The 22,657-nt window shown below is 40.9% G+C and overlaps 1 pseudogene; it reads right to left on the bottom strand.

Annotated features, from left to right (window-relative positions):
- Positions 1 to 21,597, bottom strand: part of LOC135524669 (WD repeat-containing protein 18-like) — a 74,738-nt pseudogene extending 53,141 nt beyond the window's left edge.
- Positions 21,598 to 22,657: the final 1,060 nt, after the last annotated feature.

The following is a 22,657-nucleotide window of genomic DNA, read 5'->3' as shown; positions in this document are numbered from 1 at the left end:
ACAAATTGACAACTAGAATGCCAAAGGTCTGCAAAGCTGTAATTGCCGAAAATGCAGGATTCTTTGACGTAAGCAAAGTTTGAAGGACACAATTATTATTTCAATTATAAATCATTATTTATAACCTTGTAATCTCAAACTTTTGAAAGGTAGTGTATAGGAGGCCCTGTTTCAAAATATCCCTTTCTTAACCGCTCACTCCCTCAGAAATCGTTTTTAGAAAATTATCCTTTCTATTTTATTCAGCTGTTCAATTGTATACTAATATAAATAACTAGTGTAGCCCACAGCCATATGGCATAGATAGCTGCTCTATAGACAACTCAGAATATATCATTCTGTTATTCTGTGGATCCAAAATAGTTTCTTTAGACTTGCCTAAAATAAATATATTGATTTATTGCGATGGTGTAGGCTATATTAAATGGATTTATTAGACTTTTAAAATGTAGATGTTCCAAAAGGTCCGCTTCAGTGGCTTGTAGGCTGTGTGTGGAAGCCCGGAGATGCTAACATGTTCATTAACGGTCAATTACCGTGAGACCAGCAGTTATTTGCATGGCAGTTACTGGCTGACAAAATGTCATGATCACCACAGCCCAATTCATGCTTTTATTTTTACCCATAAGAGTAGGAGTAAAATGTCTCTATTCTCAGCACATACGACCAATATTCCACTTTGAGACGCTTTGTGGACGCGGGCCCTGTTCTCTGGCATGACCTCCTCTTCTCCTTCAGCCAACACCATCACTTCCAGTTATCGGACAAGGGGTAATTATTTATCAGAGGAAACTGACAGCCTGGAATCTATAGAGCAGCTGATGATATTGAACATGACGCTATGAGCCGCTGACAAATTTGTTATGGAGGAAAGACGAAATAGAATTTAGCAAAAGAGAGAGACATGGCATCCTGCACAGTAAGACCCAATATGTGAGGTATACTTTTGGATAGCACCCCGTGTGTGCAGATCTTTTAATTAAACATGCGTATGATGGATATTCTCATCTGTAGTGAAGCTTAAAACCTTGAGTCTTTGAAGTTGTTTCTTGTGCTAAATGAATTTACTGCAAATGGTGATGATGTTATGAAAAGTAGTCCATCATTGGAATTAAATAACCCAATGGATGGTGTAGGAATAGCTGTAAAGCTGAGCACATGAGAAAGTAGAGACAAAGTTGAAAGTCCTTAATATGTCCTGCATTTAGTTTACTTTTGCATATGCTTTAATGGAAATAGTTTGCCAGCTATTCATCATAATAGGCACACTATTTATTGGCCCAAACATGCTACAACAAAAAGTTATAGAATAATAGAGGATGGTAGAGATGTTTGCTGAACAGAAATGTAAAAATTAAAATATCAGCCTAACACAAAAATGTTAGCATACATCTTAAAAATGTTTTGAAGTTGGTGGGCTGCTCCTCCTGCCACAGTGGAGATGAGATTTTCAAGATGAGAGGCAGAGAGAGAAAGAGTGAAAAGACAACCCACACCGGTCAATTAAATACAAACCACTGGGGGAAAAGGGTGAGTCAGAATTATCAGAGTTCCACTCTGCAATAATATCCAACTATGGTAATATCTATACAATGGCTGAATCACTTCTCACCAATTCCTTTCCAACTATGGAATATAATGGATTGATCATAATGTAAAAAAGAAGAAAAAGAAGAATTGGAGAAGGTAATTAATTTCAATGATAATACATTATTTGCCTAGTCAGCAGTCCGCTATACGCACATATTTTGTAAAAAATTTAGACAGTTGCAATTTGTCCATGTAAAAAATGTCTGAAGGAGATAGTGTTTCCTTTTTCTTTTTTTCCTGGTGTGGCTATTAGACATGAGCCACAAGCATTTACTTCTATTATATGTGACCGAACTGCTGAATAAAATACATCCTGTAAAACTACTCCATACACAATTGATGGACAGGGGCATTGTTCAAAAATCTTTTCCAGCTCAGAGCAGGTGCCCAATGTTGTTCACAGATCATTTGTAATATCTTGGAGATACACTGAACAAAAATATATTGCTCAACATGTAAAATGTTGGTCCCATGTTTCATGAGCTAAAATAAAGATCCCAGAAACTTTCCATATGCACAAAAAGCTTATTTCTCTCAAAATGTTTTAAACAAATTTGTTTACATCCCTGTTTGTGAGCATTTATCCTTTGCCAAGATAATCCATCGACCTGACAGGTACGGCATATCAAGAAGCTGATGAAACAGCATGATCATTACACAGGTGCATCTTGTGATGGCCGCTGTAACAGACTTCAGTGGGCAAATGCTCAACTTCGAAGGCCACTGTCACGCTGGAGAAGTGTGCTCTTCACGGATGAATCCCAGTTTCAACTGTACCGGGCAGATGGCAGACTGCATGTATGGCACCGTGTTGGTGAGCGGTTTGCTGATGTCAACACAGTGAACAGAGTGCCCCATGGTGGTGGTGGGGTTATGGTATGGGCAGGCATAAGCTACGGACAACAAACAGAATTGCATTTTATCGATGTCAATTTGAATGCACAGAGAGACCGTGATGAGATCCTGAGGCTCATTGTCGCACCATTCATCCGCCGTCATAACCTCATGCTTCAGCATGACAATGCACGTCCCCATGTCACTAGGATCTGTACACAATTACTGGATGATGAAACATTTCCCAATTCGTCCATGGCCGTCATACTCAGACATGTCACCTGTTGAGCATGTGTGGGATGCTCTAGATCAACATATACGTGCTCCAGTTTCTTCCAAGAACTTCGCACAGCCATTTAAGGAGTGGAACAACATTCCACAAATCGACAGCCTGATCAACTCTATGTGAAGGAGATGTGTCGCACTGCATGAGGCAAATGGTGGTCACCCCAGACACTGAATGGTTTTCTGATCCACACCCCTACCCCTCTTTAAGGTATCTGGGACGAACACCATCAATATTCACTTACCTTTGATGATCTTCATCAGAAGGCACTCCCAGGAATCCCAGTTCGACAATAAATGACTGGTTTGTTCCATAAAGTTCCATCATTTATGTCCAAATAGCCACTTGTTGTTAGCGTGTTCAGCCCAGTAATCCATCTTCATGAGGCGTGAGCATTTCATCCAGACAAAAACTCGAAAAGATCCGTTACAGTCCTTTACAAACATGTCAAACGATGTATGGAATCAATCGTTAGGATGTTTTTAACATAAAACATCAATAATGTTCCAACCGGAGAATTCCTTTGTCTTCAGAAAGGCACTGGAACGAGAGGTAACTCTGTCGGGAGCGAGCGTCATGAGACCAGGGCACTATGCCAGACCACTGACTCAAACAGGTCTCATGAGCCCCTCCTTTATAGTAGAATCCTCATTGAACTTTAAAAAGACGGTTGACATCTAGTGGAAGCGCTAGGAAGTGCAATCTCATCCATATCTCAATGTGTACTCGGTAGCCAAAGCTTTGAAAAGCTACAAACCTCAGATGTCCCACTTCCTGGTTGGATTTTTCTCTGGTTTTCGCCTGCCATGAGTTCTGTTATACTCATAGCCATCATTCAAACAGTTTTAAAAACTTCAGTGTTTTCTATCCAATACTAATAATAATATGGATATATTAGCATCTGGGACAGAGTAGGAGGCAGTTCACTCTGGGAAAGCTATTCATCCAAAAGTGAAAATGCTGCCCCCCCATCTCAAAAAGTTTTTAACAGCTTGATTTCAGCTGCAGCTATATTGTCCTCAATGGCACACCCATTTTAACGTCAGAAGCCTCAAGAAGTTTACTTTATTTACAGTACAGCTTCAATGCAATATATTGTCTAGACTCAATCTATTTGACCTCTACAAACATGTTTTTCTATTTTTACTGAGAAATGTCATCTCGGAGCAAGATGACATGCCGTTACAAATCAATTAGGAACACTGGCTGGCAAAATAAAAGCCTTGGAGTGAACCTCTTAGCCGCTAGTTGTTCTAAGTCAGTCACTCAGCACAGCAGTCAAAAAGCGTTGAGTACACACACACGCTCCAGTATCTCATCAAAACGCTAGGTCTGAAGGGAGAGGGACAGACATCAAACACATGAAGCACCAGGGCAGGGCCTGGACTGCCCCTTTCCCTTCGCACATAGGTTCTCTCAACTCACTAGACAAAATATATTAATACACATTTCTATGGAAAGAAACAATAGGAATAATTGTTTGCACAGAAGAGATTTTTTGTGTATAATCAAACTTACTTTATGTAGGGCACCCATTATTATTATTATTTTTTTAACCTTTATTTAACTAGGCAAGTCAGTTAAGAACAAATTCTTATTTTCAATGATGGCCTAGGAACAGTGGGTTAACTGCCTGTTCAGGGGCAGAACAACAGATTTGTACCTGGTCAGCTCGGGGATTTGAACTTGCAACCTTTCGGTTACTAGTCCAACGCTCTAACCACTAGGCTACCCTGCCACCCCAAATTACAGACTACAAAGGAGAAACATGTGACAACAGTCTATCCAGTCACAATAAGACCTGTACTTTACTGGTCACAGGTCATCGATCAACCAAAGCCAAACAAAACAGATGATACATTAGACCCTACATGGGGTTCAATACAGTTGATAACAATATGGATTAGCATGAAGGCATGCATTACTGTGAGGAGTTAGGATTTGTGACAATATAATGGCAGGATTCCTCAACAGGACCAGAGTGTGATGTAATAAAGAGAACATTATGTGATGCATACTTTGTCTGCTCTCCCCTTTTATAAAGCAACAACTCTAAACCAGGGCTGTTCAATGCCGGTCCTGGTTTTTGTTTCTACCTGGTAGTTAATTGCACTCACCTGGTATCCCAGGTCTGAATTAGTCCCTTATTAGGAGAGGAGGAAAACCAGAAGTGTTTTGTCACTCCAGGACCGACATTGAACAGCCCTGCTCCAAACTAAATTACCACTAAACTAAACTTTTGACCCTTCAAAAAACATCCCCAAACTAATCGTGCAAAACTTGAGGATTCCAGTGTGTTGGACAAGGACAACAAGGTTGGCATCCCCTTTGGTCATGTCATGCCCTTGAAATGACTGCACGCAACTCAGCAGTAAAGCCCCGCCAGGCTTTCCTCCCCCAACCAGCACTATCTAATATGCCAGCTGAGGAGCCCCAGGGGGGTTGGGCCTCCAGGGGCCACAGAGGTTGAGGAGTCCAAGCGGAGTGACATTGAGCTCACGTGGTCCGTCACGTCATGGACCTTCAGCCCGCCACACCTACAGCTCCCTTGTTTGATTGGCTTGTCACACGTCAGCTCATCCAATCCCATCCCCTAGGAGCTCGCCAGCATGACAGATCCAAGGGCTTGTGGTGTTTGTCTGCCTCCGTTCTCATTTGACACGGGGTGATTACTTTAAACAAATCCTGCCAGTGCAAAGTCAATGACAAAGAGCATGCAGTCCAACACACTTTGGTATGTGGCATTGAAGTGTTGCTCCTATCTTTCCACTGGCTTGCCCCTAAAAACACATGTTAGAATCGTGTTGTTCAAAAAGTGACATGTTCAGTGTGTAACCATGACTGGCAGAATTGTTTGGAGGAAATGAAGCAATGGCAGGAGCATCAATGACTGATATGGGGGTGTATTGATGTTGAATCCAGTCAGGTGTTATTCATCTTTGGATAATCCCCCTTGTCGTTTCTCATTCTGACTATGCTCCTCTTTGCGCAACAGTGCAGTGGCCTCCAAACACAGCTAAACACTTAACCTGTCAGGACGGAATTGATTTTGTTCTTTAGTTGAATGGAATAAAAAAGGAAGATATGTAGGCTAATGCTACAACCTCACGGCAGGTTCCCTTCTGGTAATATGTTATAATTATTATTATGTACTGAACAACAAATATAAACGCAACATGTAAAGTACTGGTCCCATGTTTTATGAGCCGAAATAAAAAGATCCCAGAAATGTTCTATATACACAAAAAGCTTCTCAAATGTTGTTAATACATTTGTTTACATCCCTGTTAGTGAGCATTTTATCCTTTGCCAAGATAGACCTTACAGGTGTGGCATATCAAAAAGCTGATTAAACAGCATGATTGTTACACAGGTGCACCTTGTGCTGGGGACAATAAAAGGCCACTCTAAAATGTGCAGTTTCGTCACACAGGCCACAGATGTCTCAAGTTGAGGGAGTGTGTAATTGGCATGCTGACTGCAGGAATGTTCAACAGAGCTGTTGCCAGAAGAATTTATGTAAATGTAAATTCCTCTACCATAAGCCCCCAATGATGTTTTAGAGAATTTGGCAGTACGTCCAACGGGCCCCACAACCGCAGACCACATGTAACCACACCAGGCCAGGACCTCCACATCCAGCTTCTTCACCTGCAGGATCGTCTGAGCCCAGCCACCCGGAAAGCTGATGAAGTTGAGGAGCATTTGTCTGTAATAACGCCCCTTTTGTGGGTGGGCCTATGTCTTTCCAGGCCTATACATGGCTGCACCCCTGCCCAGTCATGTAAAATCCACTCAGGCCCCCTTTCCAGCATTGGTTAACATCTCTATACATTTTGCCATTTATAATGTTTATTCATGTGATATGAGTGACCCAAACAATAAAACAAAATATATGGGCTAAAAAAAACTTTTAAAAATGTTGTTAGCTGACATAGGCTAGTTGATCTGGACATTTCTGAAAAGTTCTGAATAGCTCTCGAAGGTTTGTATTGACTGACATGACAAGAGCGAAACTGATGATGCACTACCGAATTGAGAAATTGCACCTTGTGCATTCTACCCCCCACCCACCTCACAGTTTGGGAAACACTGGTGTAGATGCTGTGATGTGGACCTACCTGTATAGCCAGAATTATGGGTGGCCTACCACAAGTCTGAAATTGTGTATATGTACATCAAGAAACTGAACTAAATGTCATAGTCAAAATAATATTTCAACCACCATTCATCATTTATTTTCTCTAGTCTCACAGGGGAGGGCCACAACAGGAGCCACACCACCCACAGATGATCAAGATCACTCACCCCACTGACTGGGTATTGATCCGAGAACACTCACCCCACTGACTGGGTATTGATCCGAGAACACTCACCCCACTGACTGGGTATTGATCCGAGAACACTCACCCCACTGACTGGGTTTTGATCCGAGAACACTCACCCCACTGACTGGGTATTGATCCGAGAACACTCACCCCACTGACTGGGTATTGATCCGAGAACTACTCCTCTCAATCAATTCAAAGTGTCCTGAATACTCACCAGGAGAAACAGCTGCTCTACTTGCATAACCACATGGACTGATTATTTGAATTCCAATTTCAGGTGGGAGGGATAGACTGAGCCGGGGTCACCTTCGATTACACTCCAAAGTAGATTGTAATGTACCTACGGATTCCATTTGGAGACTCCATGCCTCGATTCATATTTTAAATATGATCATTGTCTGTTCAATGGTTTCAACAGGGGCCTGAGAAGATACTTCACATAAATGAGAAAAATAATCAGATATTTGAGGCCCAAATACAAGATCAATCTTTGTTTTAAATGATTAGACAAAACCATCCATGTGAAAGTGCAACAGTAATTATCTTTAACTAATACCAACAGGATAGAGTGATTTACAGTTGGCAAAGCTTCTGCATGTCAAAAACTGCAGATCTTGTTTTGTGTATTTTCATGCGATTAGAGAGAAATCTGTTTTCCTATTCTGGGACTTGAGCCACAAAACATTAAGGCTTGTTAGAATGTATAATGAGTAACAAATAAAATTAAGACCCAAAGTCTTCACGTCTCCTTTCATTAATATTAATGTGTTTTTTGAACATTGCACGTGTGGACTAACACACCTTTGCATCAATATCCTGACTGGTTGATATTTCTGCATGCAAATTACCTGAAAACTGGGCTACCTCCTCCCACAGTTCCAGTAAACACAAATGTCAACAATGCTTTGGCTAATTTAGGAAATAAAATTACATTACAAGATAGTAATACTATGCTTTGAGGCAACAGCCTAATATTATTAATTGAATGGAAACAATGTATTAAAGACATAAAATGCAACATGCAACAATTTAAATATTTTCTGAGTTACAGTTCATAGAAGGAAATTAGTCAATTTAATGACTGGGAAGGGACGCAGCCTGGCCCCCCTCCTCAGACAATCCCGCAGGTGAAGAAACCGGATGTGAAGGTCCTGGGCTGGTGTGGTTAGACATACTGCCAAATTATCTAAAAATACTTTGGAGGTGGCTTAAATGATCATTACATTCTCTGGCAACAGCTCTGTTGGACATTCCTGCAGTCTGCATGCCAATTGCACGCTCCCTCAAAACTTGAAACATCTGTAGCATTGTGTTGTGTAACAAAAATGCACATTTTAGAGTGACACTTTATTGTACCCAGCACAAGGTGCACCTGTGTAAAAAATAATAAAGAAGGGAAAAAAATAAATGTTCACTAACAGGGATGTAAACAAATTTGTGCACAAAATTTGAGAGAAATAAGCTTTTTGTGCATATGGAAAATCACTGGGATCTTTTATTTCAGCTCATGAAACATGGGCCCACCACCTTACATTTTTGTGTTTATATTTTTGTTCAGTATAATTCAGGATTTTAATTAACATTGCACTGGTATAAAATATGTTCTCGTGGAGAACCTAATAAAAAAAGACATTGGTAGGCCTTTAGGTATCGTTTCAGAATACACATGTATCAGGAAGCTAGAGCACATGCCAGAACTCTGTTCCATTAGATGTCTATCAATGAGAATGTTGTGAATAATAAAACGACAGTTGGAAGACAACATAGATATGCATTTGTAAGCTCAAAATAACTGTAAAATTCAGATTGTAGTGTCCTCTTCCAAATAGAAACAACAGCTTGAGGCATGGAAAGACTTTCATTCATTTCATTCTCGTTGGAAGGGAATGTCCCATTAAGCGAGTCAAAAATCTTTGCTCTACATATGACAGACAAGTCCAAATTTCATAAGAGGCAGTTCACACCAAATTCCCTTAAGATAGGAGAAAGCTCACCTTGACAGTCTGATCCAAGGATTCAGTAGCTACTCGAGATTGGGGTCCCATCAGGCCACAGTGGATGTCAGTGATGGGGAGAGAGTGACGGCACAGGACATGGTGAGGCTCGGGGGTGAGTGACGGGTCCAGCTGAACTACACTGCAACACAGAGGGAGCGTGTGGTCATTTATTTACATATGCATAAAAAATGCTGGGATTTCACATTAAGTAGTAAAGGTGACTAGCACTGATTACACACTAACCTCTGAACACCAATAAAATTTCATTACAATCATTTGAATCTTTCTACCTCACATGTAAAAGTAAATCAAAAACATATTTCCTTCGTACTTGCTAAGGTTTGACCATTAAATAACTAGAATATCACTATTATTTTAGCAATAATTAGTAGTGAAAAAATATATTATTTTCCTGTATTCTTATAGTCAGAGCATTTGGGCCAAAAATGCAATTACAGCTTCCTGAGCACATAGAGCTCTGAGCTTCACTGGTTCTGGCTCAGTAGAGACAACATCTTGCCAGAGCAGGACAGGAGAAAAGGAGAGTGAGGCATATAGGTGGATGAGCAGAGACAGAGGGAAAGATATGGGGATAGAAAGCCTGCTGATTAAATGAGCAGGACCCAGGCCCCATTCTGTCAGCTCAGCAGCGAGAGGCACTCTCTGGCAGGATCTCAGGGACAACCTGTCTGCATCAACATCTGTGACAAACATCACCCGTAACAGGAACACACCGCAGCATGGGCTTCTGCTCTGGCGTGTGCTCATAAAAAGGTTAGGGGAAAAGGAGAAGCCTGGGGCGTTCTGAGGAAAAATCAGACCCCTAACAGACTTCCAGGTGCAATACTCCCTTCTGGAGCCAATTTCGGCTCAAAGTTGCTCAGGGTGTATTGCAGAGATATTACTGTGGACACGTCCAATCATTACGTCCCACTGAGAAGGGGTCGATGCAAACCACTTAATGTCGGTGCATGGGCCCGACCGAGGCATTTCTTCACAGGTGAAAGATGCATTTCCCGATGCAGCCCGGTGGACATTTAAAATTCCTCTCAGACCCGTAGCACTCCCTCTTTATGCTACATTGAGTTTCACATTGCCCCTTCAAAAAGGGAAAGGTCAGAGAAAGTAGCAAACACTGGGCTTCAAACTTTAATTGGGAATTAAAGTCAAGACAAAGAGAGTGGATGTATTTGTGATGCGGGAAAGATACGGGGATAGAAAGCCTGAGTGTACAAAACATTGCACCCCCTTTTGTCCGTACGTCAGGGTATGGACTACAAGGTGTCGAAAGCGTTCCACAGGGATGCTGGCCCATGATGACTCCAATGTCTCCCACATTTGTGTCAAGTTGGCTGGATGTCCTTTGGGTGGTGGACCATTCTTGAGTGTGAAAAACCCAGCAGCATTGCAGTTCTTGACACACTCAAACCAGTGCGCCTGGCACCTACTACCATATTCCGTTGAAAGGCACTTAAATATTTTGTCTTGCCCATTCACCCTCAATTGGGCACACATACACAATACATGTCTCATTTGTCTCAAGGCTTAAAAATCTTTAACATGTCTCCTCCCCTTCATTTACACTGATTGAAGTGGATTCAACAAGCGTTCATAGATTTCACCTGGTCAGTCTATACCATGGAAAGAACAAGTGTTGATAATGTTTTCTACACTCAGTGTATAACTATGTATGTTGTATTGGATAGGTGCAGCGCAATGTGTTGTTTTACAGGGTCAGCCATAGTAGTACAGCACCCCAGGAGCAAACTAGGGTTAAGTATCTTCGACAGATTCTCTCACCGTGTGGTCTTGGGTACTCGAACCAGCGACCTTTCAGTTACTGGCCCAACGCTCTAACCGCTAGGCTACCTGCCACCTTATACAGTGGGCTCCAAAATTACTGGCACCCCTGACTGGCAATGCACAAACAATACTTTAAAAAATATCAACAATATAATTATAGAGAAACTCCATAACATTTATAAAGTACAGTATTTCTCACATGTTGGTATTTTGAGTTTCTCTATAATTATATTGTTTTATTTGTTTAAGCATTGTTTGTGCATTGCCAGTAAGGGGTGCCAGTAATTTTGGAGCCCACTATATATAGTCATAGCTTCAGTCATGTCAATAAGATCCTCCTCTCCACCCTCTCAGGGCTGGGCATATCAGGCTCTCCACACTCCTGGATTAGATCCTACCTGGCAGACCGCTCCTACCAGGAGACGTAGAGATGATCTGTGTCTGCACTAGGGCTGTTGTGGTGACCGTATTACCGCCACACCGGCGGTCACGAGTCATGAAGGCAGTCAAATTCCACGTGACCGTTTAGTCACACTAATTAGGCTTCTCCAAGCTCAGATGCTGCTGCTGGTCATTAGTAGTCTACCAAACTTGCTAACTGCCTGGTACTCAGCCCTCTATTGTCCCTCTAACATCAATGCAAATGTATTTGAAAATCTAATCAAACACTTAATGAAGAGCCCATGAGCTCATGTTGCGCAACATTTCTATAGGCTATGCAACTGGTGGAGAAAACAGAGTGATGACCTCTATTAAAAATCGGAGGATCCCATCAGCTTTCTATAGGTTAGGCCTATTAATTTTATTTCTCAACATTCCTAATAATTTAGCACATTGCTTCTCTTTAGAACAGGAGTATAGCCTACCTGGCTTGCATGAAAATTAATCACAGGAAAAGGGTCCTCCATTTGGTATTTCAGTGCATAGATGACATGTATTTTTTCCCCTGCCCCTGTTACGATAAAGGTGCATGATAATGGTCCAGTCTAAATCAAAACAAATTTCACATATATTATGTAGTAAACCATACCGGTCAAAAGTTTTAGAACACCTACTCAAATGGGGGGGTGATGAAATTGTCAGGGAGTTGGGATGGCGGAATTGCATGGCTGAAAGACTGGAGGAAGAATAAAAGATGGTCTACCTTCAAAGTGCCATTGAATTGGAGCGATGATGCATTATTCATCCCCGGGCAGTATTATGTACTTTCCAGCTTTTCCCCCATGTATTATTACTCAAGCACTGTCCTTTATGAGATGTGGACCGTGTTTGTCTCATCGCAGGACATCAGACAAACGAGGGGCTACAAACTTGTTTAACATTCAGCTCAATTTCACACCTGAAAATATTGCTGTCAGTCTCTCCTCTGCCTTTAGCAAAGCGCACTCCTTTGTCGACAAAAGACCAGTGCCTTGGTGCGCTTAAAGATATTTCAAAGCATAAGATATCCGAAAATAAATATTTTGCCTAAGAATAAGATACATTTTGCCTGACTGATGCAGATGAAGCTCTGACAAAAAAAACAACCCAGGTGGCCAGATGAAATCTCTGACCACCTGGATACAGAAGATGACATTGTGTTTTTGAGATAACATTGGTATTGCCGAGAATTTGACAAGCATTTTCCATTTTAAAGTATGGTGGTGTAAGCCTCTGCTTTGAGGGTGAAATGGTTGCTACAAAGACAGTGTGTTGTAGGCAGGAGGACCTGTCAAGAACTTTGATATATCAAAAGCTAAATTGGAGTTGAGAGATGTCTCGCTCTCCCCCTGATGTTGACTGCTGATAAAGGCATAGGGAAGTTCCATTTCAAACTGTATACTGGGCCATACGGTTGACACCATTTCTTTAGTAGTATTTGACTTCCTTGCTGCCTCCCTTCAGGATATTGAGCATCTGTTGCTGAATCTTATCCTCATTTCATCATCTAAGTCAATGCCTGGCAGACATGGAGCATGTAGCAGAAAGCCTGGCTGATGGTAGTACCGTGACAGGTTCATTGACAACATAACATGCTCTACAAGAAAAAGAGAATAATTTATTATTTTGGAAAGTAGCCAGTCGTATACATTCATAGTCAATCCAAAGCCTCAACATATCATTTTCACTGGCAGGTAGAAGGACTGAGGAAGACTGACTATCAACAGTCAAAATCAATTCCATTTCAATTATCTAAACTCATTTCTGAGGCAAATGAGAAAATATGAGAACAGGTTTACATTTGTTAAACTATCTTGCTTACCACAATCTGTAAATTTCCATTCCCCTTCAGTGCTGACAACCACTAGGAATGGAAGTCACACATTGCCACCTATTGGAGAATAGTTTCTTCACTATCATTCAGCCCAGAGGAAATCGAATCACAATGATGAGTCTCTGAGTAGGCAAAACGGACTGATCAACAAATCATAATGAGTTGTAATCAATTGAATAATCAATTGAAAGAGGCCGACCATCAGTCATATTTCTTGCACAATTCAACTCACATCCAATCTGTTCAATTTGTTATCAGAATAGTTAAGAAGCCTTGTATTGCTCCGATGATGACAATCCACTCAACAAAAATCTGACTCAGAGAGGAGTAGATGTCAGTGTTTCATAGCTCTACATGTCGTCTTGATTAAATACTCAAACTCAGTAAACCAGTTCATTACTCTCCCTGCCAATGATCAAAGTAGTAATCACATTTTTCCCTGAGATTAACAGATCTGAAACGCCTTAGAAATATTCAGATCCTAAGGGCTTGTGATCAAAATCACAATTGGGTTTCGGTCCCCTTTTTGAAAAGGTTTCAGAGAATGCAGTGGAACCCATTTCTCGATTTCTCAAGTTGACAAGCACAAAATTGGATAATGTCACAGCGGATAACATGGCACAAAATGCATCAGTCTAACAGAGTCACTGTTACAAGCCCAGTCTAACCAAACGTTACCTGTCACTTCAAAGCCAGGTGCGTCCAACCATGAGTCAGTGTAATGTAGTAATGTAATTACTACATTGAGAGAACAATTCCATTTGCCCACAGTAACTTGATGACAGGTGTTAAAGACACTAATTCTGGCAGAGGTTTGAAAGTATTTCTGGCAGCTGATTTTAAACCTCCTGCAAAAGTCTCTCCCCTAGTACAAGAAAACTCAAATAATCCTGATGAAGTCTAAATGAAACTTAATGTAACATATTTGCATTAACATCTAACTGAAATTATGATAACTAAGGACAATATTCTGTAGCACTTTAGTTGAACTTTCCATCTTAAGGCCAACATAAACTAGCTAGTTTGTGGCTTGATGGCTTGTCAACTCAGTTATCATAAGCTGACATCAGCTGCCATGACATCTGTTATGTAGATCCTATCACCGCAGGTCCAAGTACAATGTTAGCAAATACTCTGTGTTACAGTGAGCAGAATCCAGTGTAAAAGCTGATTGTACCTGGCCAGACTCCAGACCAGTGCCGGGTTGTCTTTGCCTCCTGAGATAAAATGGCTGTTGTCGTCAGTGAAGCGAAGGCAGGTCAGGTCTTGGTAATGGAGATGGCTCTCAAGATGGCTAGCAAATTCCCAGTGGAAACCTGGAATGACAATAATTACATAAACATCAAATACTGCCACTTAATCTAGAGTAGATGACAAGCTCATTATATCACTGTATGACCATATATTTCACTGACTAAAGGAATATCGCCTTAAAGTCATGCTGTTACAATAGAATTTTTGAAAAAAAGAGAATCCCCACTTTCACTGAGAAAAAAAAGGTACTTAGCTAAACATAACTTGCGTTTGTTTATCGATGCGTAAAACAGAGATGGCGAGGAAATCAAACAGAAAATTAAGTATTTACACAGTCATTAAATATGTGAATAAAATTACATTTCATGAGAGTAGTAATCTCACGTCTCATCATTATTATTTTTTTTACAAAAACAGGCCATAATGAGGGCATAAACAGCCGCTTGGAACTGGTGAGGCAAAGATGGCCTGATTGCCGATATGCTGCCTAACAGCATCAACAGCAGCTACTAAAAGGCAATTCCACGATAACAGAATGATGCCGAGATTGATTTTTCACTTTAAAATGTATGCCAAACAAAAACCAATGATTAAAATGTATGTCAAACTGTGCAAAGTCTCTGCATCTTTCAGTTACTGTGGAATTGATCAAACATTAGGCCCGACTGTACCTTCCTGACAACTCAAGTAAGGACCATTCATTCTATCCTCAAAGTAGTACTGAGGCATTTAGAAGAAGATTATGCATTAGGGATGTAACATTTACCGATACACTCATATTTGAAACATTTGATGGTATCATCTGTGGGACACCAAACCGATCCAAATGTAGCATGCGTCGGTCAGAAATTAGATTCAAATGTTACGAATCACTGGCTCACTAAAATGTTTTGCTCAAATGACTTTCTACATTCTAAAGATACCTCATCTTTTGAGATCACTGCGTCCTCTACTTCAGTGTCGAACTAAGCATGTAATTGTGTTGACAGTCATTGATCTACAAGTCAATTTTCATGTCGAACAACCCCAGTCAATATCAGTAGCCTAGTCAAGCTGCGAGCACTGCACAGACCAACAAGGTAGGCCTATTCCTGGTCTGCGCATCACCGTCAACATTCTAATATTTGTAAAATGGCTTGTGCAATATTAGTTGAGTGACAACAAATGTAATTTGCTAGATATATATTTTTTTTAATCAAATGCGCTGTTGAAAAGGGTGTTTTAACAGAATAAAAGTAGCCTAAACTACAGCAGGAGACAACTCTAATCCAGGGTGGGAAATTGACTTGGCTGGTGGATGCCCAATATTTACCAGCCAAAAGAACACAGAACATGAGACAAACAGACAGTAGTGGATACCATAGTGTGTTCTAGAGCTGTTCCAGCTTTCTCTCCATTGTTTGAACCAAATATAAAACCTATGCTGTACCCCACCCTGCTTTCACCACTGTAGCATTGAGATTATCTCCTACATAGCTGACGCACAGAAATATATATATATATATATATATATATATATATATATATATCATTCTTTAACTGTGGGCTTTGGATTGGGGGGATGGGGCGGGGAACTGTTCCCAAATGCTCTGTGTGACCACCCGCAAAAAGTGGCTGGTAAGAATAGACATTCTAAATTCTAAGAAAAAAATACATTCTACCAGCCAATGCAGATCAGGGCTTACGTTAGAAAATGCAGATCAGGGCTTACATTAGACTTTATTTTGATGGTTTGGGTTTCACCATCAGCAATAGTTTTAGTAGTTTTGCTTGAAACAATCAGTATACAGTGCATTCAGAAAGTATTCAGACCCCTTGACTTTTTCTACATTGTTACATTACAGGCTTATTCTAAAATGGATTAAATTAATAATTTTCCTCATCAATCTACAATTCCAGATTAAAAGTGTGTTCGGGGGGAGGGACAAAAAAAGCTAACTGACAGTGGGGTGGTTGTTTCCCTTATGGCTCAGTTCAGGTGCCTACATACACCATAGACATATACATAGTTTACACACACACACACACACACACACACACACACACACACACACACACACACACACGCGCCCCGACAGATCCACCTCAGAGGCCCAGCTCATGAGTTCCATCAGCAGAAGATTTTAATTTAGAATTGAGTGTGTAAATGCATCGAATCGTATTGCATCGAACCAAAACGCACCGATTCGTTTCTCTAAATAAACCAAATCAGTGACATATGAAAATTCTCTTAAATTTTAAACTGCAATTTTATCATTTAAACATCTATTTTCTTTATCATAAAATGAAGTGAATTCACAATTCAGATGTGGTTCTCTGTATGACCGCTGGGGGGCAATGCAGTTCAATCTACTGCAGCCCATCACAAGTTATCACAGCCACAAAGTCAAAGCCCTCCTATTTCTACAACTTCTCTTTTTAAAATGAAATTTTAAACCTAACATTATGCTTAACTGTAACCTTAAATTAATAATATTTCTTTACATACATTTTTACGATATAGCCCATTCTGACTTTGTGGCTGTAGTAACTAGTGGAAACCCTACCCGACGGCAGCACACCTTACTGCTGTCCCACACCCACCCACAGCAACGATAGTATTAATGCCGTTTTAGGTTCTGGGTTGTGTGCCTCTCTTCTAGGTTTTCAAAACATACTTCATGTCCCACTTCTCATCAATTGTGATGGCTAGTTGCAATGATGTATGACAATCTGTTAACTCCACGAATGGTGTTTGAGAGCTCACACTGTGTACATGCAGAGCAATCGTCGCACAATTTCTCCATCAGGGCTGTCACAGTTTTTCAACATGGCATCTGGTTCTAGTTATGCCCTTAAGGTACTGAGGCCGACATACTCCACCAGACAATGGCTGCATAACCACTACAATCATTTCTGTAATCATCGCTTTGATTTTTCACTGTAGCTCAATTCCACCTCACAAAGTTTGCATTTCATCACCTCACTTTAACTTCTCAAAGTAGCCTATTGCCATACAGGCCTTTGCTGCTGTCGCTTCCCGGTCTCACTCTGGCCTTTTCCAACTGAGTGCAGATGACGTGCGGAGCGCCTAGAACGGTTGCAAATCATTTGAAAGACGCATATCGCCTCCTACTAATGTTACATTGTTGCATAAGGTATGTTTAATTTTTGTTGTTTTTTTCCTTTAAAAATGTTCACACACCTAAATCGGAGCCCATGTATCGAGATACGCATCTAATTGTCTTGAAAGGGAAAGAAACACATCCCTATTATGCATGTCAGCTAGAGAACGATGAACTGTAGTCATCCCATACGCACAGTTATGACATCCCTTCTGCTGACGTTAAATATCGGTCTCACCTCCCAGAAGTAGATGGCCTCAGCAATGCCTGCCAGCAAGTACAGGCATTGGGGGAAGCAGTAAGACATGTCACAATCCCAGGACACATGATTTTCTGCTGCAGTTGATCCTGAAAAAAAATATGAATATGGTTGATTCCTGCTGTTCTGATTCATAATAGGATATCTAGTTATATTGGATTTATATACAGTGCCTTGCGAAAATATTCGGCCCCCTTGAACTTTGCGACCTTTTGCCACATTTCAGGCTTCAAACATAAAGATAAAAAAATGTATTTTTTTGTGAAGAATCAACAACAAGTGGGACACAATCATGAAGTGGAACAACATTTATTGGATATTTCAAACTTTTTTAACAAATCAAAAACTGAAAAATTGGGCGTGCAAAATTATTCAGCCCCCTTAAGTTAATACTTTGTAGCGCCACCTTTTGCTGCAATTACAGCTGTAAGTCGCTTGGGGTCTATCAGTTTTGCACATCAAGAGACTAAAATTTTTCCCAATTCCTCCTTGCAAAACAGCTCGAGCTCAGTGAGGTTGGATGGAGAGCATTTGTGAACAGCAGTCTTCAGTTCTTTCCACAGATTCTCGATTGGATTCAGGTCTGGACTTTGACTTGGCCATTCGAACACCTGGATATGTTTATTTTTGAACCATTCCATTGTAGATTTTGCTTTATGTTTTGGATCATTGTCTTGTTGGAAGACAAATCTCCGTCCCAGTCTCAGGTCTTTTGCAGACTCCATCAGGTTTTCTTCCAGAATGGTCCTGTATTTGGCTCCATCCATCTTCCCATCAATTTTAACCATCTTCCATGTCCCTGCTGAAGAAAAGCAGGCCCAAACCATGATGCTGCCACCACCATGTTTGACAGTGGGGATGGTGTGGTCAGGGTGATGAGCTGTGTTGCTTTTACGCCAAACATAACGTTTTGCATTGTTGCCAAAAAGTTCAATTTTGGTTTCATCTGACCAGAGCACCTTCTTCCACATGTTTGGTGTGTCTCCCAGGTGGCTTGTGGCAAACTTTAAACAACACTTTTTATGGATATCGTTAAGAAGTGGCTTTCTTCTTGCCACTCTTCCATAAAGGCCAGATTTGTGCAATATACGACTGATTGTTGTCCTATGGACAGAGTCTCCCACCTCAGCTGTAGATCTCTTCAGTTCATCCAGAGTGATCATGGGCCTCTTCGCTGCATCTCTGATCAGTCTTCTCCTTGTATGAGCTGAAAGTTTAGAGGGACGGCCAGGTCTTGGTAGATTTGCAGTGGTCTGATACTCCTTCCATTTCAATATTATCGCTTGCACAGTGCTCCTTGGGATGTTTAAAGCTTGGGAAATCTTTTTGTATCCAAATCCAGCTTTAAACTTCTTCACAACAGTATCCCGGACCTGCCTGGGGTGTTCCTTGTTCTTCATGATGCTCTCTGCGCTTTTAACGGACCTCTGAGAATATCACAGTGCAGGTGCATTTATACGGAGACTTGATTACACACAGGTGGATTGTATTTATCATCATTAGTCATTTAGGTCAACATTGGATCATTCAGAGATCCTCACTGAACTTCTGGAGAGTTTGCTGCACTGAAAGTGAAGGGGCTGAATAATTTTGCACGCCCAATTTTTCAGTTTTTGATTTGTTAAAAAAGTTTGAAATATCCAATAAATGTCGTTCCACTTCATGATTGTGTCCCACTTGTTTATTCTTCACAAAAAATACAGTTTTATATCTTTATGTTTGAAGCCTGAAATGTGGCAAAAGGTCGCAAAATTCAAGGGGGCCGAATACTTTCGCAAGGCACTGTAGCTACCGCCAAGAAGAGGATGAAGACCATTTGTGCCTTACTGAATATGCACTACGTCCATTAGGAAAACGCCCACTATCTAGTGCACTTATCCTACACAAAGTAATCTCTATAAACAATTAGGTAAGTCAAGTCTACTGAACTTTGTGCACTCTGTTATAGATTCTAGTTTTGGAAACAGAAAACTGTATGGAGATCAAATGTTTGTGAAAATTAGCAGAATGTCAGCCAAAATCCATCTTGCTCAATCTTCTCCCATGGCCGGCAAACGGGCTTCCTATCACTGCCATATTTGGTAGTGAGAGGAAACGCAAACCGGATGTCTCACATTTATACATTCGGTGAAATATCCCTCATCTATCTTTGGCTGTGCCACTTGGGAGTTGCTAACCGTACTATTTGTGACGTGAATTGAATATATCCTTATGGATCATAGTGTGAATATAGTTAGTATACCAAACGTTTCCGGATGCGGTTCTAAATTCGCCAAAACATGAGGTATACACGCAGAGGACACTATTTTCGTACTTTTAGGGCCCATAATGCAATTCTTCAGGAATTTGCTGTGGCTTCACCGCAGTCGAAGTACAACGAGAGCGGATACAAATTCATTGCTTTAACCAATTATGACAAATGTTAAGAAAATGTTGAGCAATGTAATAAAGTAATTATTTTTCAAATAGGTTACCTTACACGTTATATTGGTTGACAATGTTAGCTACGCTGTCCTTACGAACCTCATAGCGTATCAGTACAGCAGCGTTTAGGTACCGGTATGTTGTTAGCTAGCACCTAACGTTAGCCTATAGTTATATTAACTAACTAACTACCCAAAGTGTATTTACTTGATTATTCCCGTCAATCTTAGCTTCGCTGAATGGTATAGTCGTTGGGCGTTCCCAATGGACATTGGGGACTTTCGTAAATTCGCTCTGGCTATCTACTCCGATTTCAGAGCACTCGTCTGAGTGTACCAGAGCGCAGAATAATGCATTTACGAGCGCTCAACACCCGTTGAATATGGCTGGTGTCGGCAAAAATAGCGCAATTAAATTGTTGCCAGCAGCACAGTTAATCACCTACGCTCTGGATAACAAACTGCCAAACCAGCTCTGATAGGACGGGTAAAGTAGTAGCTAGCAAGCTAGCTAACGTTAGCGTTGGTGCTTGACTCCCGTTGTAACTTGGTCAGGACGCTCAAATCAACCCTACTACTCCGCACGAACGTAGTGTGCGCTCCGAAAGTGAAACGCTCTGCATTTACAAACCAACAATGCTCTGAATTTACTAGCGCACTCTTGCACTCCAGATTGAATTTAACACACCCGAAGTCGTAAAATATATCTAGTAAATGTGTTATGCTAACTAGCTAGCAAGAGGTTGCATAGCAACCATCAACTTCCGGTAGACAGTCTAAGCGCTTGTACGCTCAAATGAATTTGAAAACTGAAAGCATACTATTCGTTTACAGTATAACGTTACTAAAATTAATAGTATGTCGTATATACTCGTTAAATGTGTAGTATACAGTATTGTAATGAAACAGCAGGGAGCAGGTCTCGACCCCGAGGTCCCGCGCGCTATCGACTGTGCTGCAAAAGCATGCTCGTGCGGCAGAGTCGATTTCCGCGCTTATAAACCCAGGGTCGTGACAGTATGTTTGTATGGATAATCGAACACAGTTTAGGACTCCCATTTACAACCGGAAGTGACGTTTCGTAGGTTAGGAGAGCATGTGTCACCCTAAGTGGTGTGTTTTTAGGGAATCTCTTGTTCTAAACGTAGCCATGTCCAAATACATTTCAGTTATATCTTCAGACAGCTACGAACAGCGCATACGCCGCTAGCAAGGTAGCCAGCTTTTAAACGTTTGCAAGTTAGCTAGCTACCTTTCTCTGGATTTCCCACACGTTGAAGTTTTTCCCGAGTTGGGCTCCGAGGATGTACTCTCCATTCAAAACTGTGAGGGATCTCGATAGGCCAAGATATTTGTACCAGAATGGAGTTCGAGAACGGCACAGTTCCATAGCTGTCCAGCCGAATCGGCACATAAAACTATTTCCAGAGGCGCTGACATCTTGGAAGAGAGCGCGTGTTGTTTTCACTGGTTGGATTGAAAGTGAAGATTACATACTGCGCATGCGTTCATTATGTACTAATCAAAGCTATGGATTTTGGGTTATGTCGGTCATAACGTTGGTAAAGTTATTACACAGAGTTTATAAACCCAGAGGAGCAACATATTGAGACTTCCGGGAACGCGTGAGAAACAGACTAAGCAGACCAGATATAATATACTAGCCTAAACAATATATACTGACAAAAGCACAAATCACAGCATACTACAGGTCGCGGAGGGACCTACAATTTTAGGGGTGCAGAATGACTGAGAATGTCAGTTCTGTTGACTTTTTAAAAATGTCATTTTTCTCCAAAATGAATGAAAATAAAATTATACTTCACATCTAAAATATAATTTCTCCCTCCGGAAATGAGCCCTATAAAATATGTGAAAATATTATCAGATCGGTATGCTATTTAGCAATAAGCATTAGGTATCATCAGGTATCACCAGTTTACGTGATGCAGCCAAGTGGCTATAAATAAGTAGGCTGAGGGTTGCCCCTTTGGCTAATCATTAGCTAGATCATAAACTCAAGTCTAAACGTTGCTAGTTAGCAACATATTGATGACTTGAATGTCCCCTGAAAAAACATTGCACTGGTACTTAGGCAACCAAGGACCATGTACTGTGAATATAATGTAGCCCCGGTCTTCCCTATGTATCCAACGCCTTTAGAAAGCCCTAACACGCATTAACCATTCCGCTGCTAAAAACTGATTCTAAAATTGTGCATTTGACAAATTTGTTGGATTTAAGTGTAGACTGGTACTAGAAAGCTCCAGGATCCTCCTCTTTTAACAGTGGCCATCAAAACTGCTCTCAAAGGTGTTTTCCTGCAACTGCATTAAGAACGTTGTACAATGACTGGGCATGCATATTTCTCTCCCTGTGAGGCACTTGCAATTTCAATGCGACTCGACAGGAATATCATTTTCTTGCATATATGCGACAGACTGAACAATTACATAGGTCAACTATGTGGTTGTCTGATTTTGTTGTTGCTTACTCATGTTGTTGGCTGTGGAAAATTAAAT

The sequence above is a fragment of the Oncorhynchus masou genome, chromosome 31, assembly GCF_036934945.1.
Source record: "Oncorhynchus masou masou isolate Uvic2021 chromosome 31, UVic_Omas_1.1, whole genome shotgun sequence".
NCBI classification, from domain to species: Eukaryota; Metazoa; Chordata; class Actinopteri; order Salmoniformes; family Salmonidae; genus Oncorhynchus; species Oncorhynchus masou.
The sequence above is the reverse complement of the archived record's forward strand: the minus strand, read 5'-3'. Positions and strand labels throughout refer to the sequence as shown.